At 39.8% G+C, this 27,976-nt stretch overlaps 1 long non-coding RNA gene across 1 annotated transcript; it reads right to left on the bottom strand.

The window, feature by feature from the left end:
• Window positions 1-485: 485 nt before the first annotated feature.
• LOC120861519 lies at window positions 486-27,976 on the bottom strand. The gene is made up of 4 exons (XR_005720558.1): window positions 27,502-27,976; window positions 2,755-2,823; window positions 1,807-1,922; window positions 486-827 (listed from the first exon to the last, which is right to left on the bottom strand). It is a non-coding gene; the product is annotated as an uncharacterized LOC120861519 (long non-coding RNA).

The following is a 27,976-nucleotide window of genomic DNA, read 5'->3' as shown; positions in this document are numbered from 1 at the left end:
GAACTGAACTGACACAGCAAGTATTCAATAAGTATTTATGGAATGAAAAAATGAATAACTAGAATATTAAGATCAATAAAAATGAATAAATCATCATTTATGAAATTAGACAAATTAGGTCTGAGTTTCTTGGCAAATAGAATAAAAAGAAGAAAACCGATCCATTTTAATCAATTATATAGCTATGTGTTCACTCAGTTATGTTCAACTCTTCGGTGACCCCATGGACTATAGCCCGCCAGGCTCTCCTGTCCATGGAAGTTTTCAGGCAAGAGTACTGGAGGGGGTTGCCATTTTCTACTCCAGGAGATCTTCCTGACCCAGGGATCAAACCCATGTCTCTTGCATCTCCTGCACTGGCAGGCAAATCCTTTACGACTGCACCACCTAGGAAAATCAAACCATTTCTTTCAAGGCAACAAAACTTTTCCTGTTTCTACAGAATGTAGAAAACTTTCTCAAGGAGATAATTTTCCTTCACAGTTCGAATCACAGTTTATATATGTGTATGATCATGAATGAGTCTGACTCCATTAGACTCCAAATTTCTGAAAGGTATAGACCTTGTCTGTCTGACTTCCCAAAACATCCCAGCATATAACACAGGGTCTGAAATAGTAAAGGCTCTGCTAGTAACCCATTTATTCTTTCATTCAACAAATATCTACCAGACAATTACTATGTATTTAGCAACAAGATTTTAAAAAAATGAATAACTGGTGTAAATAGTATATCTTATCATTTTACAGCAACAGTAGTCATAAATTTCACATGGCTTTTTTAGGCTTTTGTTGTTTATGCTGACACTTGTTGGCACTTGATAAAGTCTGAGGGAAAACATTAAAACATGGTAAAACTACATAATGAGGAGCATAACAAAGGTTTTCCACATACTTCACTTTTTAAAGGCTCAACGTGTTTTAGGACAGAATTTGGAGTAACTGAAGGAACTAGGAAAGACCCTTAGTACCACTTCTCTGAGTTTATGCCAGAACCAGGAGAGAAAAGCTCAAGTCTGAGCTTGCTGATGACAGTTGGAGTTCCTCTATGCTCACTTTTGTGCTAAAATATCCTGCAGATTGAGGCTGTTTCACCAAATTTTCTTTTCCTAGTAGCAGCAGTCAATAGAAAGTCAAACTACTTTTCTTTCTTCTCTCAAGTTAACATTGTGTTTTTTTTAATTTTATGGTTACCAAAGGGGGGAGGGCTAAAATAACAGCTTGGAATTAAAATATACATATAGCTAATACTGTATATAAGATAGATAACCAACAAAGACCTACAGTATAGCACAGGAAACTATATTCAATCTTCTAATAATCTATAATGGAAAAGGATATAAAAAAGAATATATTTATTTATATATATGTATAACTGAATCACTTTACACCTGAAACTGGCACAACATTGTAAATCATTGATATTTCAATAAAATCATTTTAATCTAGTGTTTTCAGCAACCCCACACCAGGTAGTTCTTTTCATTTGAAGGGCTTTACAGCAGAGGAGCCTGGAGAGCTAGGAGGGTCCATGAGGGTCATCAAAGAGTCAGAAGCAACTTAGTAACTGAACAACAACAAGTTCGTTATTCAGAAATGTGTAGAAGGAGAATGGGACCTGAAAAACAAGATCACAATTCTTGGGCTACTGTTCCTGATATCACACTCAATTTAGGCCATTCTATTTTAATTTCCTAAAGCAGAATACACAAGTCATCAAAAAAAAAAAATCAATCATCTGACCTCTTCTCCTTTAGGACATGTGTTGAAGCATGAAGTTTGGAAGAAGCAACCAAAGATAACTCACTCGTGTTTCCAGTGGATTTTTGCGCATGTCAAGACATCCTTCACAGTGATCCATTTCATAACTCCTCTGAACCTCATGAAATCTGATCATGAACATCAATGAGCCTCCTGAGGGTTCTTCAGAGATCACACCACTTTATATGAAGTGAGTCAGGCAATAGGTGAACTCAGTGTTCCTCATAAAGTGAGACTGAATGGCTGAGTTCCACTGAATGGATGCCTCCTTACCGGAATTGCAGCTTTAGTGGAGTCATTTAGTCACTAAAGACATCATTACCCTTTACTCTAAGTTGGGGGCAAAAATATATCTTGTCTATTTCACAGGATATTCTAAGGATAAAGTGATATTAGGCACGTGAAATTACTCTCTGACATTTCCAGGGGAGGAAAGGATATGAAGTTACCTCCTCAGTCTCGATTAGCAACTACTCTGTATCTTTTCCAGGTCTGTTTCATTTCTCTCTCACTCAGCTTTCCCACAGAATGTGTGTGAAGTTTTGGGGTTGAGGTTTAAAGGAAAACTTGCACCTTTTCTTCCCATCAGTGTTTATCACCAGAAATATATTCTACATACACAGTAGATTCCACTTTTGCCTGAAAATATGCATACTGACATCTCCCTAGACAAAGATATTAGAAAACTTTCAATGTGATTTTAAAATGAAATTTAATTTTAGTTTCAGTTATTACCAAAACACTAAATCTTTTTGGACACTTGAAAAAATAATGCAGGATGGGCAAGTTTCACTTATTTCTTTCCTTATTTTTGCAAAGCAGGAGAGAACATCAAACCAGAAAAACCAGAAGAACTTCAAATATATATAAAATTGCACATCCCACTTTTGGTGAAATAGTCCCAATGCGAGAATCAAATTGCTCTTACTCTCACTTAAATAGCTCAGCAATACCTAAAACAAATGAGTCACAAGCTTGTTTTTGAATCACTTACCTCAGATTTCTTTTTTCAGGAAAATTTTTGAGAGGAGAAATAATGTCACTGATAGTTTCATCTCATGTCCTGGGAAAAAAGAGAGCAGAAAATTACCCACCTCTGGAGCATTAGATGTAGGCATGCCTAAACTATTCAAATAACCCATAGCACCTATGTCTGCACAGACTTTTGCATGATTCTCTTTGATAGGAGTTACTTCCCTACAGTGGGCATTCAGCCCTAATCTTCACTGCCTTTCATTTCTCAGATTTTTTTCCCTCTATAGTTCTGTTTATTTATCCTAGGATTGTCAAAGCCCTAGTTGATTTCTTGACTACCAAATGGGGAGGAATGTATCAAACCTGTTTTCAGTGGTTTTACTTAGCCAGGAAAATAAGCACCATTCAGTCACTCCATCACTCAAAAACACTTTCTCATATTTTCATACATTTGTGTACTAGAACAATGCTAAACACATGAAAATCAGAGATTAAAAGCCAGAGTTCTTACTTTCGAGGATGTCACCATTTGGTTGGTATAGACAGTTAAGAAGATAATTACTATATAGATACATAGAAAACAATCACACACACACACACACACACAAATAGGGGGAGACACACACAAATTACTATCAAAGCACAGAAAAAGGAGCACTAACTCAGATTGAGGGTAAAATCAGTCAAACCTTAATGGAGATCATATTTGAGCTGAGTCTCAATTAGGTATAAATTTGGTCCCCAGTGGATATTTGGCAATATCCAGAGGCGGTCCTAAGATGGCAGAGGAATAGGACAGGGAGACCACTTTCTCCCTCACAAATTCATCAAAAGAACACTTCAACGCTGAGCAAACTCCACAAAACAACTTCTGAATGCTGGCAGAGGACATCAGGTACCCAGAAAAGCAGATCGTTGTCTTCAAAAACAGGTAGGAAAAAATATAAAAGACGAAAAAAGAGACAAAGGAGGTGGGGAGGGAGCTCCGTCCCAGGAAGGGAATCCTGTCCCAGGAAGGGAATCCTGTCCCAGGAAGGGACTCTTAAGAACAGAGGTTTCCAAACACCAGGAAACACTCTCCCTGCCTAGTCTATGGCGAGCCTTGGAAGCACAGAGGGCAACATAACAGGAAGGAAAAACAAATAAATAATTAAAACCAACAGATTACAAGCCCAACAGTAACTCCCCCAGCAGAAAAGCAGCACAGATGCCTGCATCTGCCACTAGCAAGTGGGGCCTGGGCAGGGAGGCGCGGGAGGCACGGGCTGCAGTGCTTCTTAAGAATTGGGCAGGAACGCCCCACGCGTAACCAGAACAAACTAACTTGGGCTAGCAAACCAGAGTGTGGGATACTACCACATGAAAAGCTCAAACATAAGACACCGCCAGGACCATGCACAGAACAAAGGACAGAACAGAAATAGCCGGCTGCAGACCATCCGCCACCGGGGACAGGCAGCCAGAGCCGTAAGGGCTGGAAGGGGGCAACTGCAGCCCCGGAGAGACTTTACCTACCAAACTGCAAGCAGGCTTCTTTGCTAAGACTTCTAGGGGTTCTGGACAGTCACCATCTGACTCACAAGGGGCGCCAGCAGTACACCCAAAAAACTGAGCAGCAGAGATGGGAAAGGTGATAAGTCGCAGCAACTGCGCTCACCAAACACCTGAGCTACTCGGACCGGGGAAGGGCACAAAACGCAGTCCCAACCGAATCTGTGCCTCTGAGGGCTACCTGAGCGCCGAACCTGAGCGGCTTAGAACAGGGAGGTGCATGCAGCCTAGGGCCGGCCTCAGGCAGTTCCTAGCTGAGCATCGTAGAGCTGGAGCGGTTTGTGTGCCGCGAGCAGGGACAGGCCCAGCGGGGCTGAAACACTGCGTGCACACGACAGTGCTGTTTGTTTGCAGCATCCCTCCCTCCCCACAGCGCGACTGAACAAGTGAGCCTAAAAAAAAAAAGTGTGCACCACCGCCCCCAGTGTCAGGACGGAAATCAGACACTGAAGAGACCAGCAAACAGAAGGAGTTAAACAGAGGGAACTGCCTTGGAAGTGACCCCACACTGCCCACAACACCAGAGAAAGGGCCAGATATATCTTTACTATTTTTACGATCATTCTTTTTCTTTTTCTTTTTCTTTTTTTGTTTTTTTGTTTTTTGTTGATGTTGTTGTGTGGTTGTTTTTTCTTCTTTTTTTTCTCTAACTTTTTTAAATTGTTAAGTCCTCTATTTCTCCTTTTTTATTTCTATTATCTACTATTACTTTTCAAAAAAAAAAAGACCCTATTTTTTAAAGCAAACGCGATATATACTCTATGTGTGGTTGTTGTTGTTGTTTTTTAATAATTCTTGTGGCTTTGTTTTATTTTTCTTCTTCTTCTTTTCTTTAATATTGTATTTTTGAAAATCCAGCCTCTACCCTAGATTTTTAATCTTTGTTTTCTGTTTTTTGTTGTCAATTTTGTACATTTAAAAACCCAAACCTCACTACCCAATTTTACCTGAGAGCAAGATTACTGGCTTGACCACTCTCTCCTCCTTTGGACTCTCCTTTTTCTCCACCAGGTGGCCTCTGTCTCTTCCCTCTCCATTCTCCTCTACCCACTTCTGGGAATCACTGTGTGTTCCAGACGGTGGGGAACACCTAAGGAACTGGTTCCTGGCTGGATCTGTCTCTCTCCTTTTCATTTCCCTCTTCTATCCTCCTGGCCACCTCTGTCTACTTCCTCCCTCTCCTCATCTCTGTATAACTCTGTGAATACCTCTGAGCGGTCCAGACTGTGAGGCACACATAAGGAAGTGATTACTGGCTAGCTTGCTCTCTCTTCTTTTGATCCTACCTCATCTCATTCCAGTCACCTCTAACTACCTCCTCCCTCTTCTCTTCTCCATGTAACTCAGTGAACCTCTCTGGGTGTCCCTCAATGGGGAGAAACTTTTCATCTTTAACCTAGATGTTTTATCATCGGTGCTGTATAGATGGAGAAGTCTTGACGCTACTGTAAAAATAAAACTGAAAACCAGAAGCAGGAGGCTTAAGTCCAAATCCTGAGAACATCAGAGAACTCCTGATTCCAGGGAACATTAATCAATAGGAGCTCATCAAATGCCTTCATACCTACACTGAAACCAAGCACCACCCAAGAGCCAACAAGTTCCAGAGCAAGACATACCATGCAAATTCTCCAGCAACACAGGAACACACCCCTGAGCTTCAATATACAGGCAGCTCAAAGTTACTCCAAACCACTGATGTCTCAAAACCCATTACTGGTCACTCCATTGTACTCCAGAGAGAAGAAATCCAGCTCCACCCACCAGAACTCCAACACAAGTCTCCCTAAGGAAGAAACCTTGACAAACCACTGATACAACCCCACCCACAGCAAGGAAGCTCCATAATAAAGAGAACTCCACAAATTCCCAGAATATAGAAAGGCCACCCCAAACGCAGCAATATAACCAAGATGAAGAGACAGAAGAATACTCAGCAGGTAAAGGAACAGGAGAAATGCCCAACAAACCAAACAAAAGAGGAAGAGATAGGGAATCTACCTGAGAAAGAATTCCGAATATTGATAGTGAAAATGATCCAAAATCTTGAAATCAAAATGGAATCACAGATAAATAGCCTGGAGACAAGGATTGAGAAGATGCAAGAAAGGTTTAACAAGGACATAGAAGAAATAAAAAAGAGTCAATATATAATGAATAATGCAATAAATGAGATCAGAAACACTCTGGAGGCAACAAATAGTAGAATAATGGAGGCAGAAGATAGGATTAGTGAAATAGAAGACAGAATGGTAGAAATAAATGAATCAGAGAGGAAAAAGGAAAAACGAATTAAAAGAAATGACAATCTCAGAGACCTCCAGGACAATATGAAATGCTCCAATATTCGAATTATAGGAGTCCCAGAAGAAGAAGACAAAAAGAAAGACCATGAGAAAATCCTTGCAGAGATAACAGTTGAAAACTTCCCTAAAATGGGGAAGGAAATAATCACCCAAGTCCAAGAAACCCAGAGAGTTCCAAATCGGATAAACCCAAGGCGAAACACCCCAAGACACATATTAATCAAATTAACGAAGATCAAACACAAAGAACAAATATTAAAAGCAGCAAGGGAAAAACAACAAATAACACGCAAGGGGATTCCCGTATAACAGCTTATCTTTCAATAGAAACTCTTCAGGCCAGGGGGGAATGGCAAGACACATTTAAAGTGATGAAAGAAAATAACCTACAGCCCAGATTACTGTACCCAGCAAGGATCTCATTCAAATATGAAGGAGAAATCAAAAGCTTTACAGACAAGCAAAAGCTGAGAGAATTCAGCACCACCAAACCAGCTCTCCAACAAATGCTAAAGGTTATTCTCTAGACAGGGAACACAAAAATGATGTATAAACCCAAACCCAAAACAATAAAGTAAATGGCAATGGGATCATACTTATCAATAATTACCTTAAACGTAAATGGGTTGAATGCCGCAACCAAAAGGCAAAGACTGGCTGAATGGATACAAAAACAAGACCCCTATATATGCTGCCTACAAGAGACCCACCTCAAAACAATGGACACATACAGACTGAAAGTGAAGGGCTGGAAAAAGATATGTCATGCAAATAGAGACCAAAAGAAAGCAGGAGTGGCAATACTCTTCTCTGATAAAATAGACTTTAAAACAAAGGCTGTGAAAAGAGACAAAGAAGGCCACTATGTAATGATCAAAGGATCAGTTCAAGAAGAAGATATACCAATTATAAATATATATGCACCCAACATAGGAGCACCACAATATGTAAGACAAATGCTAACAAGTATGAAAGGGGAAATTAACAATAACACAATAATAGTGGGAGATTTTAATACCCCACTCACACCTATGGACAGATCAACTAAACAGAAAATTAACAAAGAAACGCAAACTTTAAATGATACAATAGACCAGTTAGATCTAGTTGATATCTATAGGACATTTCACCCCAAAACAATGAATTTCACCTTTTTCTCAAATGCACGCGGAACCTTCTCCAGGAGAGATCACATCCTGGGCCATAAATATAACCTTGATAAATTCAAAAAAAATCGAAATCATTCCAAGCATCTTTTCTGACCATAATACATTAAGATTAGATCTCAATTACAGGAGAAAAACTGTTAAAAATTCCAACATATGGAGGCTGAACAACACGCTTCTGAATAACCAATAAATCACAGAAGAAATCAAAAAAGAAAGCAAAATATGCATAGAAACAAATGAAAATGAAAACACAACAACCCAAAACCTGTGGGACACTATAAAAGCAGTGCTAAGAAGAAAGTTCATAGCAATACAGGCATACCTCAAGAAACAAGAAAAAAGTCAAATAAATAACCTAACTCTACACCTAAAGCAACTACAAAAGGAAGAAATGGAGAACCCCAGAGTTAGTAGAAGGGAAGAAATCTTAAAAATTAGGGCAGAAATAAATGCAAAAGAAACAAAAGAGACCATAGCAAAAATCAACAAAGCCAAAAGCTGGTTCTTTGAAAGGATAAATAAAATTGACAAACCATTAGCCAGACTCATTAAGAAGCAAAGAGAGAAAAATCAAATCAATAAAATGAGAAATGAAAATGGAGAGATCACAACAGACAACATAGAAATACAAAGGATCATAAGAGACTACTATCAGCAATTATATGCCAATAAAATGGACAATGTGGAAGAAATGGACAAATTCTTAGAAAAGTACAACTTTCCAAAACTGAACCAGGAAGAAACAGAAAATCTTAACAGACCCATCACAAGCACGGAAATTGAAACTGTAATCAGAAATCTTCCAGCAAACAAAAGCCCAGGTCCAGACGGCTTCACAGCTGAATTCTACCAACAATTTTGAGAAGAGCTAACACCTATCCTACTCAAACTCTTCTAGAAAATTGCAGAGGAAGGTAAACTTCCAAACTCATTCTATGAGGCCACCATCACCCTAATACCAAAACTTGACAAAGATGCTACAAAAAAAGAAAACTACAGGCCAATATCACTGATGAACATAGATGCAAAAATCCTCAACAAAATTCTAGCAATCAGAATCCAACAACACATTAAAAAGATCATACACCATGACCAAGTGGGCTTTATCCCAGGGATGCAAGGATTCTTCAATATCCACAAATCAATCAATGTAATTCACCACATTAACAAATTAAAGAAGCCATATGATTATCTCAATAGATGCAGAGAAGGCCTTTGACAAAATTCAACATCCATCTATGATAAAAACTCTCCAGAAAGCAGGAATAGAAGGAACATACCTCAACATAATAAAAGCTATATATGACAAACCCACAGCAAACATTATCCTCAATGGTGAAAACTTGAAAGCATTTCCCCTAAAGTCAGGAACAAGACAAGGGTGCCCACTTTCACTGCTAACATAGTTCTGCAAGTTTTGGCCACAGCAATCAGAGCAGAAAAAGAAATAAAAGGAATCCAAATTGGAAAAGAAGTAAAACTCTCAGTTTGCAGATGACATGATCCTCTACATAGAAAACCCTAAAGACTCCACCAGAAAATTACTAGAGCTAATCAATGAATATAGTAAATTTGCAGAGTATAAAATCAACACACAGAAATCCCTTGCATGCCTATACACTAATAATGAGAAAATAGAAAGAGAAATTAAGGAAACAATTCCATTCACCATTGCAACAAAAAGAATAAAATACTTAGGAATATATCTACCTAAAGAAACTAAAGACCTATATATAGAAAACTATAAAACACTGATGAAAGAAATCAAAGAGGACCCTAATAGATGGAGAAATATACCATGTTCATGGATTGGAAGAATCAATATAGTGAAAATGAGTATACTACCCAAAGCAATCTACAGATTCAATACAATCCCTATCAAGCTACCAGCGGTATTTTTCACAGAACTAGAACAAATAATTTCAATATTTGTATGGAAATACAAAAAACCTCGAATAGGCAAAGCAATCTTGAGAAAAAAGAATGGAACTGGAGGAATCAACTTGCCTGACTTCAGGCTCTACTACAAAGCCACAGTCATCAAGACAGTATGGTACTGGCACAAAGACAGAAATATAGATCAATGGAACAAAATAGAAAGCCCAGAGATAAATCCACACACATATGGACACCTTATCTTTGACAAAGGAGGCAAGAATATACAATGGAGTAAAGACAATCTCTTTAACAAGTGGTGCTGGGAAAACTGGTCAACCACTTGTAAAAGAATGAAACTTGATCACTTTCTAACACCATACACAAAAATAAACTCAAAATGGATTAAAGATCTAAACGTAAGACCAGAAACTATAAAACTCCTAGAGGAGAACATAGACAAAACACTCTCCGACATAAATCACAGCAGGATCCTCTATGATCCACTGCCCAGAATGCTGGAAATAAAAGCAAAAATAAACAAATGGGACCTAATTAAAATTAAAAGCTTCTGCACAACAAAGGAAACTATAAGCAAGATGAAAAGACAGTCTTCTGAATGGGAGAAAATAATAGCAAGTGAAGCAACTGACAAACAACTAATCTCAAAAATATACAAGCAACTCCTGGAGCTCAATTCCAGAAAAATAAACGACCCAATCAAAAAATGGGCCAAAGAACTAAATAGACATTTCTCCAAAGAAGACATATGGATGGCTAACAAACACAAGAAAAGATGCTCAACATCACTCATTATTAGGGAAATGTAAATCAAGACCACAATGAGGTACCACTTCACACCAGTCAGAATGTCTGCGATCCAAAAGTCTGCAAGCAATAAATGCTGGAGAGGGTGTGGAGAAGAGGGAACCCTCTTACACTGTTGGTGGGAATGCAAACTAGTAGAGCCACTATGGAGAACAGTGTGGAGATTCCTTAAAAAATTGCAAATAGAACTGCCTTATGACCCAGCAATCCCACTGCTGGGCATACACACTGAGTAAACCAGAATTGAAAGAGACACATGTACCCCAATGTTCATCGCAGCACTGTTTATAATAGCCAGGACATGGAAACAACCTAGATGTCCATCAGCAGATGAATGGATAAGAAAGCTGTGTACATATACACAATGGAGTATTACTCAGCCATTAAAAAGAATACATTTGAATCAGTTCTAATGAGATGGATGAAACTGGAGCCGATTATACAGAGTGAAGTAAGCCAGAAAGAAAAACACCAATACAGTATACTAACACATATATATGGAAATTAGAAAGATCTGTAATGATGACCCTGTATGTGAGACAGCAAAGGAGACACAGATGTGTAGAGTGGACTTTTGGACTCAGTGGGAGAGGGAGAGGGTGAGATGATTTGGGAGAATGGCAATGAAACATGTATACTATCATGTAAGAAACGAGTTGCCAGTCTATGTTTGATGCAGGATACAGGATGCTTGGGGCTGGTGCACAGGGATGATCCAGAGGGATGGCATGGGGTGGGAGGTGGGGGGGGGGAGTTCATGTTTGGGAACTCATGTACACCCGTGGTGGATTCGTGTCGATGTATGGCAAAACCAATACTGTATTGTAAAGTAAAATAAAGCAAAAATAAAAATTAAAAAAAAAAATCCAGATATATCTTCACTCATCACAACTGGGAGCTTGCTCCTAACTCTACTGAGTAGAGGGAAGGCATGCTATTAAACATCTTACAAAGCACAAGACAACCCCCTACAACAAGAAATTATATGGCCTCAAATGCCAAAAGTGCCAAGTTCAAGAAACCTTGTTGTAAAGGATGAAAATGCAATTTAGATTGCTTTATATCAAGAAAAAGGGTCATGTTCGAAAAAGCCAATGATATACTCATTCACTGAACAAATGAACATCAAGTGCCTACTAGGTTTAGGTAATGTCATAGGTACAGGACACAAAGTGTGACCAAAACAGGAAAGTCCAGGCCTCCATGGAACATATATTTCACTGAAAAGAGACAAGCCATAAAACTAGGTGAAATAGGTAAATAAATAATATATCAAACAGTAGACATTCTAAGATGCAATATTAAGTAGAATAAGGGGTGAAAGTCATGTTAGAGAACCAGGGGATAGTGGGTATATGGTGATCAGAAAACAGCTTCCTTCGGGAGGCTGTCCGCCACCTGGCATGTAGGATCTTAGTTCCCTGACCAGACATCGAACCCTCACCTCCTGCAGGGGAAGCACAGAGTCTTAACCACTGGGCCACCAGAGAAGTCCCAACAGGTTCCTGTTTTAGGCAGGATGGTCAGAGAAGTTCTCGCTTACATGTTCACATTTGAGCAAGGATTTGAAAGAAATGAAGGGGGAAACCATGTGAATACTTGGAGAAAGAATATTCTAGTCCAGAATGTACAAAAGTTCTCTGAGAGAAAAGTCACAGAAATAGCAGTGATAGTCACTCAGTCATTGCCGACTGTGACCCCATGGACTGTAGCCCACCAGGTTCCTCTGTCTATGGGATTCTCCAGCCAAGAATACTGGAGTGGACTGCCATTCCCTTCTCCAGGGGATCTTCCCGACCGAGGAATTGAACCCAGGTCTCGTTCATTGTGGTCAGATTCTTTACCGTCTGAGCTACCAGGGAAGAAGGAACTGCAATAAGGCCCATTTGACAGGAGTGCAAATGGATGACAGGGAGAGTGGGAGGAGATGATATTAGGGTGGAGAGAAGAGCTGGTCTGCCTTCCCTGCCTATGGTACCCAGGCAACTGCATTTACTGTGGGTGAGATGGGAAGGTTGTGAGTAGTGGCTAACGAGACATGTAAGTTTGAGTCAGAGGATGATGAAACTGGAGATGCGTGTAACAGATTGACTACCATTCTGTCAGTTAGACTGTAGACTGGGGGACCAGGTAGGAACCTACAGCAGTAAGCATGGCAAAAGAGGATGAAGGCTTGGATAAGGATGTTACGGTAGAAGGTGTAAGAAGTGGTTAGAGGCTGAACATATTTTCCAAGCAGAGTTGATCAACTTTATGGGTAGAATGGACACAAGATATGGCAGAAAGAGAAAAGTCAATGATGATCTTGGAGACTTGCTTTCTGAGCCAAGTATAAGTATTTGTTGGGGGTGCAGGTGAGGTGGAGACTGACATGTTTAAGAAACAGAATGGACAGTAAGGCTTTGGTCTATCATGTGAAGCAGAAGACAGAACAAAGTGAGATCAGAGAGGCCAGAGGGAAGCGTCCCTAAGTATGTTATTCTAAGTGGAAAGGGAGACCATGGCAGGGTTTTAAACAGGACTGACATGAATTGACACACATTTTTCAAAGATTCCTCTAGCTTCTCTGTGAAGATAAGAATACATAAGGCAACAGAGTGAGAAACATCTAACTGAGAGGTGATAGCTTTAGTCCAGGCAAGACAGGCTGGTGACCTGGACTGGAGAGTAATGGTGAGGGGTGAAAAGAACTGGAAGAAACTGAGCTATGTTTTATAGGAAGATCCAAGAGGTTTTAGTGATGCTTTGATTAAGGAAGATAAAGGAAACAAAGGAATTAAGATGGTTAAGAAAATCAACTTCCCAGATCAATTCACACTCTAGACACGTTCTGTTACCATTTAATCAGAAAGGTCAAGGACTTCCCTAGTGGCCCAGTGGTTAGGATCCTGAGCTTCCACTGCTGAGGGCCTGGGTTTTATCCCTGGCTGGGGAATTAAGATCCTGAATGCTGCATGGTGTAATCAAAACAAAGAATAGAAACACCATGGTTTTTTCTTTATTTTGTTGAAGTATAGCTGATTTACAGGGTCTTCCCAGGTGGCTCAGCGGTAAAGAATCTGCCTGCCACTGCAGGAGACACAGGAGATACGAGTTCAATCCCTGGGTCAAAGATCCCCTGAAATAGGATATGGCAACCCACTCCTGTATTTCTGGGCTGGGGAAAATTCCATGGTCAGAGGAGCCTTGCGGGCTACAGGCCATGTGGTCACAAAGAGTCGGACATGACTGAGCAGCAGTAGCAGCTAATTTACAGTATGGTGCTCACTTCTGTTGTACAGCAAAGCAATTCAGTTATATATATATATATATATATATGTATGTATGTATAGATATGCATGTATATATGTGTATATATATAAACATGTATGTAGATATGTGTGTGTGTGTATATATACATTCTTTTTATTGTATATATATAATTTTTTATTATATATAATGTATGTATATATACATTTATATATTCTTTTTCATTATGGTTTATTACATGATATTAAACATATATAATTCCCTGTGCTATACAGTAAGGCCTTGTTGTTTATCCATCCTATATATAATAGTTTGCATCTGCTAACTCCAAACTCCCAATCCATCCTTCCCCCACCCCTCCTTGGAAACCACAAGTCCATTTTCTGTGTCTGTGAGTGTCTGTTTCTGCTTCATAGGTAAGTTAATTTAAGTCATGTTTCACATTCCACTTACAGTGATATCACAGAGTATTTATCTTTCTCTTTCTTACTCCACTTAGTATGATAATCTCTAGGTCCATTCGTGTTACTGCAAATGGCATTATTTCAATCTTTTTATGACTGAGTAATATTGCATTGTATTCATATTCCGTATCTTCTTTATCTTCTTCCATATCTTCTTCTTTATCTTCTGTATTTATTCTAAATGTCAGTGGACATTTAGATTGTTTCCATCTCTTCGCTCTTGTGAATAGTGCTGCTATAAACACAGGGATACATGTATCTTTTGAAATTACAGTTTTGTCCAAGTTTATGCCCAGGAGAGAGATTTATCAATCATATGGCAAATCTATTTTTAGTTTTCTAAGGAAATTCCATGCCGCTTCCCATAGTAACTGCGCCAATTTACATTCCTTCCAACAATGTAGTAAGGTTCCCTTTTGTTCACACCCTTTCTAGCATTTGTTACTTGTATATTTTTAACTATGAGAAAGGCCACATTCTAAAATATAACTATAACAAATATTTCAGTTCAGTTTAGTTGCTCAGTCATGTCTGACTTTTTGTGACCCCCATGGACCACAGCACGCCAGGCCTCCCTGTCCATCACTAACTCCTGGAGTTTACTCAAACTCATGTCCATTCAGTCGGTGATGCCCTGCAACCATCTCATCTGTCGTCTCCTTCTCCTCCTACCCTTAATCTTTCCCAGCATCAAAGTCTGTTCCAATGAGTCAGTTCTTTGCATCAGGAGGCCAAAGTATTGGAGTTTCAGCTTCAACATCAGTCCCTCCAACGAACACCCAGGACTGATCTCCTTTAGGATGGACTGGTTCGATCTCCTTGCAGTACAAGGGACTCTCAAGAGTCTTCTCCAACACCACAGTGCAAAAGCATCAATTTTTGGTGCTCAACTTTCTTCACAGTCCAACTCTCACATCCATACATGACCACTGGAAAAACCATAGCCTTGACTAGACAGACCTTTGTTGGCAAAGTAATGTCTCTACTATTCAATATGTGGTCTAGGCTGGTCATAACTTTCCTTCAAAGGAGTATGTGTCTTTTAATTTCATGGCTGCAATCACCATCTGCAGTGATTTTGGAGCCCAAAAAAATAAAGTCTGACACTGTTTCCACTGTTTCCCCATCTATTTCCTATGAAGTGATGGGACCGGATGCCATGATCTTCGTTTGCTGAATGTTGAGCTTTAAGCCAACTTTTTCACTCTCCTCTTTCACTTTCATCAAGAGGCCCTTTAGTTCTTCTTCACTTTCTGTCATAAGGGTGGTGTTATCTGCATATCTGAGGTTATTGATATTTCTCCTGGCAATCTGGATTCCAGCTTGAGGTTCATCCAGCCCAGGATTTCTCATGATGTACTCTGCATATAAATTAAATAATTAGGGTAACAATATACAGCCTTGATGTACTCCTTTTCCTATTTGGTACCAGTCTGTTGTTCCATGTCCAGTTCTAACTGCTGCTTCCTGACCTGCATACAGATTTCCCAAGAGGCAGGTCAGGTGGTCTGGTATTCCCATCGCTTTCAGAATTTTCCACAGTTTTTTTGTGATCCACACAGTCACAGGCTTTGGCATAATCAATAAAGCAGAAATAGATGTTTTCTGGAACTCTTTAATTGGATTAAAGATTTACTGAGCATGGCCCCGCCCACCAGAACAAGACCCAGTTTCCCCCTCAGTCAGTCTCTCCCATCAGGAAGCTTCCATAAGCCTCTTTTCCTTCTCCATCAGAGGGCAAACAGACTTAAAACCACAATCACAGAAAACTAACCAATCTAATCACATGGACCAGAGCCTTGTCTAACAAATACCTCAGTCATTTTTATTTCCTGCTATACTAGAAACTGGGTCAAGTGGCTTAATAGATGTTAGAAAGGCTTCCATTGATAATATTAATAGCTCATAAACAGTAAAATAGATACTATAAATGGTTTCTCATGAGTGTATGGAAGTAAATAAAAATCACCCAAATGAGAGCAAGTAACAGGTATTTATTCATAGCTTGATATAAGAAGGGATCCAGTCACCATCACTCACATGTGGCAGAGAATCAAAGGCAGACAGAGGAGTGAGAAACCTTCATAGGGGAGAAATGGAATGCTTTGATTAGAGGCTATTGGAATGGGGAACATGTAGGTAGACTAACCAGAAGCATGCTCAGTTCAGTTCACTTCTGTCGTTCAGCCTTGTCCGACTCTTTGAAATCCCATGGACTGCAGCAAACCAGGCTTCTCTGTCCATCACCAACTCCTGGAGCTTACTCAAACTCATGTCCGTTGAGTCAGTGATGCCATTCAACCATCTCACCCTCTGTCATCCCCTTCTCCCACCTTCAATCTTTCCCAGCATCAGGGTCTTTTCCAAGGAGTCAGTTCTTCACATCAGGTGGCCAAAATATTGGAGTTTCAGCTTCAGCATCAGTCCTTCCAGAAGCACATATCTTATATAATTGGTTTATTTCAACAATAATTATGTTTTATAATGTCTACTTAAAAATAGTTTCCAAAATCCTTTTGGCGACTCACCATCTTAGACTTATGCTAAATTAACTAATAGCTATATACTAAATGTCTAGATCATTTCTAAGTAAGATTAAATACTGAAACATTAATTGCTAAGCATAATTAAATTTCATGTGCTTTATCTTCTTATTTTATATGGTACAGAAAGGTAGATATTTGGGAAGCTATCCGTTTAGTCAAGGCTATGGTTTTTCCAGTGGTCATGTATGGATGCAAGAATTGGACTGTGAAGAAAGCTGAGTGCCACAAAATTGATGCTTTTGAAGTGTGGTGTTGGAGAAGACTCTTGAGAGTCCCTTGGACTGCAAGGACATCCAACCAGTCCATTCTAAAGGAGATCAGCCCTGGGTGTTCTTTGGAAGGAATGATGCTAAAGCTGAAACTCCAGTACTTTGGCCACCTCATGCGAAGAGTTGACTCATTGGAAAAGACCCTTTTGCTGGGAGGGATTGGGGGCAGGAGGAGAAGGGGACAACAGAGGATGAGATGGCTGGATGGCATCACCAACTCGATGGACATGAGTCTGAGTGAGTTTGAGTTGGTGACAGACAGGGAAGCCTGGCATGTTGCAATTCATGGGGTCACAAAGAGTCGGACATGACTGAGCGACTGAACTGAACTGAACTGAACTGAACTGAAGGAAGCAAATCCCGGTAAAAACTTAAGGATGGTATACTCGTAACTTTTGCCAGTCTGTTAGAAAATGCTGGCATATGACATATAATTCACAATTATCTATTTCTTAGTTCTCTAGAAAAGTTAGTACTTAAAATTTATAATCAATGTGTATAAGCTATTAGAAACAATAGGGCAAATGGAAACAACATTGTGTTAAAAGTATGCAAAGTGTGTAGGATGGAACAGTTGTTCCAGAAAAAGAAAGAGGAAAATGTAGGAACAGCCAGAATGCACATGAAATGTAGAAGTTTTGCAGAAAAAAAAATTTAATTTCTAGTGGTCAAATCTGACTAAAAATTTACAAGTTTCTACAAATGAACTTGCCTTTCATACTGTTTACCTTAAAAATAGCTGAGAAAAGAAGAGAAGTGAAAGGCAAAGGAGAAAAGGAAAGATATACCCATCTGAATGCAGAGTCCCAAAGAATAGCAAGGAGAGATAAGAAAGCCTTCCTCAATGATCAATACAAAGAAATAGAGGGAAAAAATAGAATGGGAAAGACTAGAGATCTCTTCAAGAAAATTAGAGATACCAAGGGAACATTTCATGCAAAGATGGGCTCAATAAAGGACCGAAATGGTATGGACATAACAGAAGCAAGAGATAGTAAGAACAGGTGGCAAGAAAACACAGAAGAATTATACAAAAAAGATCTCAATGACCCAGATAACCATGATGGTGTCATCACTCACCTAGAGCCAGACATCCTGGAATGCAAGGTCAAGTGCGCCTTAGGAAGCATCACTACGAACAAAGCTAGTGGAGGTGATGGAATCCCAGGTGAGCTATTTCAAATCCTAAAAGATGATGCTATTAAAGTGTTGCACTCAATACACCAGCAAATTTGGAAAACTCAGCAGTGGCTACAGGACTGGAAATGGTTAGTTTTCATTCCAATCCCAAAGAAAGGCAATGCCAAAGAATGCTTAAACTACTGCACAACTGCACTCATCTCACACACTAGCAAAGTAATGCTCAAAATTCTCCGAGCTAGACTTCAACAGTATGTGAACCAAGAACTTCCAGATGTTCAAGCTGGATTTAGAAAAGGTAGAGGAACCAGAGATCAAATTACCAACATCTGTGGATCACAGAGAAGGCAAGAGAATTTCAGAAAAACATCTACTTCTGCTTCATTCACTATGCTAAAGCCTATGACTGTGGATCACAACAAACTGTGGAAAATTCGTTAAGAGATGGGAATACCAGACCACCTCACCTGCCTCCTGAGAAATCTGTAGGTCAAGAAGCAACAATTAGAACTGGACATGGAACAATGGATGGGTTCCAAATTGTGAAAGGAGTACATCAAGGATGCATATTGTCACCCTGCTTATTTAACTTCTATGCAAAGTACATCATGCGAAATGCTGGGCTGAATGAAGCACAAGCTGGAATCAAGATTTTCGCCAGAAATATCAATAACCTCAGATACGCAGATGACACCACCTTTATGGCAGAAAGTGAAAAGGAACTAAAGAGCCTCTTGATGAAAGTGAAAAAGCTGGCTTACAACTCAACATTCAGAAAACTAAGATCATGTCACCCGGTCCCATCACTTCATGGTAAATAGATGGGGAAACAATGGAAACAGTAGTAGATTTTCATTTCTTGGGCTCAAAAATCACTGCAGATGGAAATTAAATTTTGTGACTCCAGCCATGAAATCAAAAGACATTTCCTCCTTGGAAGAAAAGGTATGACAAACCCAGACAGCATATTAAAAAGCAGAGACATTACTTTATCAACAAAGGTCTGTCTAGTCAAAGCTATGGTTTTTCCAGTAGTCATGTGTGGATGTAAAAGGTGGACCATAAAGAAAGCTGAGCACCAAAGAATTGATGTTTTTGAACTGTGGTGTTGGAGAAGACTCTTGAGAGTCCCTTGAACTGCAAGGAGATCAAACCAGTCCATTATGAAGGAAATCAGTCCTGAATATCATTGGAAGGACTGATGCTGAAGCTGAAGCTCCAATACTTTCATGACTTGATGTGAAGAGCTGACTCATTGGAAAAGATGCTGATGCTAGGAAAGACTGAAGGCCAGAGGAGAAGGGGATGACAGAGGTCAAGACGGTTGGATGGCATCACTGACTCAATGGACATGCGTTTGAGCAAGCTCCATGAAATGGTGAAGGACAGGGAAGCCTGGCATATTGCAGTCCATGGGGTAGCAAAGAGTTGAATACGACTGAGTGACTGAACAACAAAACTAATATATGAACTAATCAACAGTATACTGTTGAAAAACTAGTTTGGTTTTCTCTCTGATAAAATGACAAAATTTTCTTAGGTTATTGGTTTGCTCTTTGTTGTTCGGTCATAAAGTCATGTCCGACGCTTTGCAGTCCCATGAACTGTAGCACACCGGGCTTCCCTGTCTTTCACTCTCTCTCAGTTTGCTCTTAAGAGGCTATAAAAGGTTTTCTTTACCTTCTGACTAATCCACCTAGGAAGTAAAGATTCTGTCTAGAATAATCTCTCTGCTTTATGCTGACTATATCACGTCCTTGATTATTTAAAAGAACCAAGTTTTATCACTTTTGATAAAGCTAAGAATTTTATTTTACAATTATATTACCTCCTATATTTACTTTTGAAATCTTTTATTGTCATTTTAATTAAATAGGCAGCCAAGCATGGTTTCTCAATGACTCATGATTCAATTTAACCAGGTGTTAACCTTTTAACAACATTTGATATTTTGCCTCTTCCAAAGCTAATCCTAAATTATATCTTTTACATCTAAAATTGTATGTGAGATTTCCCAGAGGGGCCCAGAAAAGGTCACAAAGGATCTTTTACCTTGTTAAAAAAAAAAAAGATTAAAAAAAAAAGACTAGGATTTTTTAATATGTTAAATTGCTTGGGAATCACTGCCAAATAAGAAAAGATACCTAATCTTCCCTAGGTTACGTTTGTATAGGTAAATGGGTAAATATATACGTGTGTGTGTGTGTTTAAAAAATTATACGAATTCCTAGAAATGTGTCAATGTCCCTGATGTCCATAATAAGTCCTGGTGCTGCTATGGGCGATCTCAAACAACAGTATGCTTTTGTCAAATTGTAATTCCAAGATTTTCTCATTCCAAGTATGTCTCAAAAATAGCAGAATATCCTTGTCAATTGCATTATTTTTGCAATTAATTCTCATTATATCTTTATACACAGCCATTTTTAAATCTTTTGTCACTCACAGAGAAATGATGCTTCCCTGAAAGCTCTTACAATCCTCTGTCCCGTACCTGACCTTTCAGGTACAGGACATAGTACATCATCTTCAACCAAAAGGGACTGTCTCAGAGATGCAGGAAAGAACTTGTTGGATTCTGATGACATTGCTCAAATAACACTGAGCACACCTACCAAGCATGCTACCAAACTGAGTCAGGATTTCTAGAACTCTGGTAGAGAAACTGCTGGGTTCAGGAGATTGCTAAACCAAGATCAAGCAGGACAAGAATTAATTCACAGGACTGTATGAATTGATAAAGGAGGATTATGGGTCTTGTTTGGAACATTATTGATACTTTAATATCTTTCCTTGAGATAAAGAACCCCTTTCTCTTTTCTCCTAAGCTATAACTCATAAAAATTTATTTAAAAATCTTTTATAAACAAAAATGAAACATTTATCTTTTCTTCCTGCCTGATTTCCCTAGAATTCAGAAATTTTGAGTATTCTTATTTTCATAGCAAATAATTATTTGCTTATGTTCACCAAAAATCTGTCCTCCTTTTAACAGAAAGTAATTAGAAATATTAATTATATAACTGAGGCTTTGACTATACTGTTACATTTGATAATGATTTGCATAAAATCAGATATGACTGGATAATTTTAAAGAATTTTAAGATCGACTTTATGGAACCAATTCCAAAATCCTCTTGGGAAAACTAGCCTGGAACCCAGGTTATATGTTCCCAGCCTTATAGATGAGTAAGAAAAGTCACTCCTGGCAGGCCAAGAAGATAGGATGTATTCAGTTCAGTTCAGTCGCTCAGTCATGTCCGACTGTTTGTGACCCCATGAACTGCAACACGCCAGGCCTCCCTGTCCATCACCAACTCCTGGAGTTCACTCAGACTCACGTTTCATCAAGTCAGTGATGCCATCCAGCCATCTCATCCTCTGTTGTCCCTTTCTCCTCCTGCCCCCAACCCCTTCCAGTATCAGAGGCATACTGGGGATCCCCAAAGAGAGGAATTCATCCAACTCTATAAGTACTGCACATAAAACCTGGTGACAAGTTCACCTTCCTCGGCTCAAGAGGCTTTTAAAGTTCCAATCTGAAATTCCCTATAAAAGCTTTCATCAAAGCAAATTTTAAAAGGTATATGCGGTTAATTGCCATTCTTGCTGTACCTCTGTAAATAATCAGGCCAAACCTAATGAGGCCAGATTTCTTTTATGATGTAAAATAGTGTTACTTTGATTATGACTGATCAGAAGTGAGGTGACTGTGGAGAGAAGTTTTTTGTTTCAGTAGAAAACTACATCACAGCCTTGTGCATTGTCAGATCCTGGTCCTATTCATTGTCTTCGAGCTATCTTCTTTTTACCTTTTTGTAAACTGCATGGCATTGATACCTATCTATAAATTACACTAGATCCTGTCATCTTGCACAAATTGTCAGTTCCTACCAAATTTTAAATTTTTGCAGTTTCCTTCAACATCTAACTTCAACCCTCCAAACTTACATTTTTAATTCTCCTCCCACCCTTCTGACTTGGAGTCACTGAAAACTAAAACTTGACACTGCCACCGTCACCCCCAAATCCTTCCTAGACCCTAGATTGTCTTGTAGCTTGCCTCTCCCCCAGGCTAAGAAGCCCTGTGAGCTGAAGCCAGATGACTTTGTACAGACTTTGAGGTCTCATCATTCAGCAGATCATGCATGGATAACCTCCATGCCTGAAGCTGCTGCTGTGTGGGCCACTTAGGAAGTTCAGTGCAATTCCCACATCTTCCATGCTCTGCTCTGGAACATGATCATGAATATGAACGATCTCCCCAAAACATCTCTAATGTCTAAAGTGAAAGTGTTAGTCACTCAGTCATATCTGACTCTTTGCAACCGCATAGATAGTAGTCCATCAGGTACCTCTGTCCATGGGATTCCCCAGACAAGAATACTGGAGTGGGTTGCTTACACCATCCAGCAAATATTCTCTACTGCCAAGACTCAGCAGATGTTTCAACTAGTCCTTCAATTACAGAAATGTGCTGAGCAAACTACATGGGACTCGCTTTTCTAAGCTTTTTGATGGATGCCTGGCTTCTGTGGGAAAAAAGGGAGGATTGGCCAAGGCCCAGCACCTCAGCTTTTCCCTCAGCCTGACTAAATTTCAGACATCCTCCTCCCTGCTTCCAGATGCCTGACCTCTTTCTTAGAGCATTTACTTCAAAAAATCTGTAATTGTAAATATATATCTTTTCAAAAGCTTCTTGCTAGTTTTACAACCCAGGAATGTCCTTCTCAGAGACCTGAGAGCCATCCTTCTGAAATGCAATCACTGAGGTAGATAAAGACCCTGTCTCCCAGTTTCCATGGGAGGATAGGAGCCTAACTCTGGAGGGCATCTTACTCTATGTTGTAAAATTACCTCCTGCTACAAACATACAAAAAAGTTTGTTTTTCCTTTGCATAAAGCCAATTAGTAAACAAAGATGACCTAAGATCCTAACTCAGCTCTTTGTTAAAGCAGAGTTGAGCTCAGATACACTTGTTGTCTCCTACAACTACAGTCACAATCTTGAATAAAATATTCCTCACCCTTTAGCATTATCTCACCCAATTTTTTTGCTTTGACAGTGGCTATCATGATTTATCAAAAAAAAAAGAACCAAATAGTTGAGACAGAGCAAATAGACTAAGCCTATTTATAGCAATCTGAACAACCTTGGACCAAGTATCCTCTTTAAGTAGTCTGCTCACACTTTCAATCACGGATATTATCATAGGATTTTTGTACAGATTAAAGTCACTAATATTTATAAAATCTAGCACACTGCCCAAAGAACCTGACCATCTAAAACGCTGTTAATGCCTCTTCTTCCTAACTCATCTCCTTATCACTTAACACACTCCAAGGTGATTTATTGGTTTTATATGTTCTATGTCAGAAACTGATACTTCTTTTAAGAGACTGCATGTCATCTGCAGGTATTTTTTTGCTTTTAATGGATAAATTTCAGATATAAACTCCCTGGAAAGATCATGGCTCCCATTACTTAAGGCAGGCTCGCCTAGAGGTGCCATTTTGGCAGTCTATGTGTGTGTTTAGTCACGCAGGCATGTCTGACTCTTCTCAACTCTAGGACCAGTAGCCCACCAGGCTTCTTTGTCTGTGGAATTCTCCAGGCAAGAATACTGGAGTGGGTTACCATTCCCTTCTCCAAGGGGATCTTCCCAACCCAGGGATTGAACCTGGGTCTCCTGCATTGCAGGCAGCTTCTTCACCATCTGAACCACCAGGGAAGCCCTTGGTAGTCCATAGGTAGACAAAAATCTGGAGCAGCTGAAAACACTGTAAACTGGAAATGTAGAGAGTGAACATAACAGAAGTGAATAGAAGACCTGAAATTGGGAAGCAGATATTTATACACTTCTACAACTCTACAAAAGCCTTTCCCTAGCTTAGAAGCTCTCTCAGGACCCAGTTCTGCTTCAGGCAGTTGAGGCTGACCTCTCTCTCCACAGCAGTATCTGGAGGCATTCTCCCTGGAAGGTGCTCTGACCTCATTCTCTTCTAAGCTGAATTAAAAGAGATGTATTGTTTTAGGCTAATAATCTACAACCTATTTTATAAAACATTTTCAATAAATGCAATCTTTTGGGGGCAAGTATAATTTTCTAAAATTAACTCTCACCCTTTATTAATACTTGTTGTCTCAAATTGGGAAATGTGAACAGTAAGTGCCCTTTTCATGGGTTTCATTCATCTGTTAAGTATCTAGAGGCCAGTACTTCAATCAATACCTGCAATCTTTCGGAATTAAATTGCCTCTGTTAAGAAGCTAGAGAAAATGTCTTCAGATGATGAAATACTTTGCGTTTATCTCCATTTCCTTTGTTCAGTTGTTTTGGAACAAATGTACATTTTTGCCTAATTTCAATATCACCTGTGAATGTTTGTAATCATCCTCAGGCAGCATTATGCAAAGGAGTAGGAGTGGGGAGCATTTCCCACTTCTAAAAATAGTACTGTTCTTCTGAAAGGTGCTTTTTTTTTTTTTTTTTCAATTATTTTGGTAAATTGAATCATAGTTAACATGATTAAGTGTGGAACAGGCACAGACTGTTTAAATAACACCTGTAAGGATTGACTGGATTAAGGAAATGATTTGTCTCCTCAAAACTCAGATCGTTGTTTACCCAGAAAAAGAGGGGACACTCTCAATGGAGGATGGCTACGAAACTATTCCCATCTCTCACACAACCAGGTTGGAAGTGTTGACCTGAAACAAACAGACCACCAAATATTTCTCCAGCAAACACAGGTTTATTTGGAATCAGCAGAGAACTGCAATTTGGGGTCTGCCACCATGACAGCCATGTGTAGGTCCCCTCATCACAAAAGAGGAGAATTCTTCTACAGAGGAGAAAGGAGGCTGGGAGGGCTTAGTAAACAAAGAGTTCTCAGCTTTTCATTGGCTGAGCCCTTGCCAGGAAAAAAAAGAGGAGTCTTTGTTTTTCCTGTTGTGCTCTGCTACGGTCAGAGGGTGTAAGAGCTCCCCCTTCTGGTTTTTTATTTAATTGGGGTTTCTGTTTGTTAATTTTTAACATGCGTTTGATTTTCCCCACTCAGTGAAACAGAGTGCTGTTTGTATTGATTGGAGCATATTGTATTATTTGTGTAGGAAGGAAAAAGACAAATGATTGTTAATGAAGTACAACTTTGGGCACTGTCATAGGACAGCCAGTTATCCCAGTTTTCCTGGACGGTCCCAATTTTAGCACTGAAAAGCACGCATCCCAGACACACTTTGTGCTGTGCGGTTGGTCGCTCAGTTGTATCTGACTCTTTATGACCCCATGGCCTGTATCCCACCAGGTTCCTCTGTCCTGGGGATTCTCCAGGAAAGAATACTGGAGTGGGTTGCCATGCCCTCCTCCAGGGAATCTTCCCAACCCAGGGATCAAACCCAGGTCTCCTGCATTGAAGGCGACTTTTTTTTTTTTTTTACTATCTGAGCCACCAAAGCAAGTCTAAGTTGATCACTGTCAGGGAGGAAGAAATTGTTCTCTACCCTCTAGGTTCTTCTGGCTGGTTGGAGAATTAAATTAGCATGAGACACATCAACAGGAGAAAACCCAACAAATTCAATAGCATGGATGCACACAGGAAACCCAGGAAAACTGAGTAACTTGCCAAAACAGCTGAAGCTCTCACCTTAAATGCCCTCTACCGTTAAAGACAGAAGAGTATATTGGGTAGGAGGAGTAGTCTGGGACTTCAAAGGTGAAGAAGGCAATTTATTTCAAGATGGAAAAGCAAATCTTTGGTAAGTAAATGTTTATTGGGTCATGCAGAGGCAATGGACACAGAACAGACTCTGATCCCTAGGCCCTGCCAAGTCTCCCTGACCCTACCTAGACCATATACTTTGTTATCTCTGGTGATAGCTCTAGTCCCAGAGCAAGCCCTTTTCCTAAATTCTTTTAGGCAGTAAAGAGGGAGGTAACAAGAAAAACTTCTTGATGCCTCTGTTTCTTAAAAATAATCAGCCTAAATCAGTCCTCAAGCCAAATAAACCCATCTGCGGGTAGGAAATTTTGTTCTATATCATCCTACCATTGCACCTTCTTTCATCCTTTCTAAATATTTCATCTTTATGGAGAACTTTACAGTGGCTTTTGATCATTTAAATACCCATGCAATAGTTTACTCAATTATTTTGCTATATTATAAGAAACTTTTTAAGGTTAACTATATTAGCCATTAAAGGTTAATTAGCCTTTTAAAGGTTAACCATATTAACCATTAACTATGGGCACACAGCTTGGGGCTCCCCTGGTAGCTCAGTAGGTAAAGAATCTGCCTGCAATGCAGGAAACCCCAATTCGGCTCCTGGGTTGGGAAGATGCCCTGGAGAAAGGATAGGCTATCCAGTAGGCTATAGAGTATTCTTGGGCTTCTGTGGTGGCTCAGCTGGTAAAGAATCCACCTGCAATGCAGGAGACCTAGGTTCGATCCCTGGGTTGGGAAGATCCCCTGGAGAAGGGAACAGCTACCCACTCCAGTATTCTGGCCTAGAGAATTCCATGGACAGAGGAGCCTGGCAGGCTGTACAGTCCATGGGGTCACAAAGAGTCAAATACAACTGAGTGATTTTAAAGAAAAAAAATGGGCCCATAGCTTAGTGATTTTATCAGCGTCCCCCTAGACAACAGTGAACATACCAGTTATTTTAACAGAGAGAACTTAATATAAAGAACTGTTGGGGTTCCCTGGTGATCCAGTGGTTAAGTGTATGCCTTGCAATGCAGAGGATACCAGTTCAGTCCCTGATTGGGAAGATCCCACATGCCGCAGAACAACTAAGCCAAGGCATCACAACTACTGATCCCACTCTGGAGACTTCAGCCACGACTACTAAAGCCTGAACTCCCAGAGCCTGTGCACTGCAACAGGAGAAGCCAACACATCAAGAAGCCAGTCAACAGCCACTAGAGAGTAGCCCCCACTCGCCACAATGAGAGAAAAGCCCCTGAACAGCAGTGAAGACCCAGCACAATCAAAAACAATATAAATTAATAAATTATTGTAAGTGGTTAACATTTATTAGAAATATTTAAAAAATAAATGAAAAGAACTGTTAACCAGTGAGAGATTGAATACACAAACAGGCAATGGTTAGACCATATATGACAATGGAACTCTGACCCCACAACTACTACAGCAATCAACCCAAGTTTGGTCAGGAGTTGGTTGGTGACAACCAGCTTCCATATTTTTGCCCTTGCTTCCAACTCAGAACCAATCAGAGAAAGCCAAATATGCCCTTGAAATCAACCACATAAGGCAGTCCACTTCTAACAAGCCCACTTCAAGCTTTTTCATACAGAAACCTCCCATCAGGGCATGCCCAAAGTCCTTCCTTTGTTTTCTCACTATCAAGCTTTCCCACTCACATTCCTGCTCTCAGGACTCTGCCAAATACAGGTGACGGTGGACGACCTTGAGTAAACAGAGTAAACAGCCTGTATTTGTTCTCATCCAGGTGACCTTTGCTTATTTCTACAGCAGGTTTTGGTTACCCAAAAAAGCACAAAGGGAGCACTTTAGTTATCACAGGAAGCAGCTGCCAGTACTCAGTCTGGGGGATGAAGGGACGAGATTCAAATTATTAATAGGAGAAATTTGGAGAGAGGGCCTTTCACACAGACCCAGGATGATAACATATCATGAACTCAACCCTCCTCACCATAGGTTGAAACATGAGCTACATACACATACATGATAAAACATTTACATTCTAATACTGGAATTAATGTTCCTTACTCAGGGCCTACTCTGTCCTAGGTCAGGTAATATCTAATGCTACTCAAAGTATGGTTTAAGAACCCCTGGGACCCTCAAGACCCTA

This window comes from Oryx dammah, unplaced genomic scaffold, assembly GCF_014754425.2.
Source record: "Oryx dammah isolate SB20612 unplaced genomic scaffold, SCBI_Odam_1.1 HiC_scaffold_1, whole genome shotgun sequence".
NCBI lineage: Eukaryota > Metazoa > Chordata > Mammalia > Artiodactyla > Bovidae > Oryx > Oryx dammah.
This window is presented reverse-complemented; position numbering and strand designations above follow the sequence as displayed.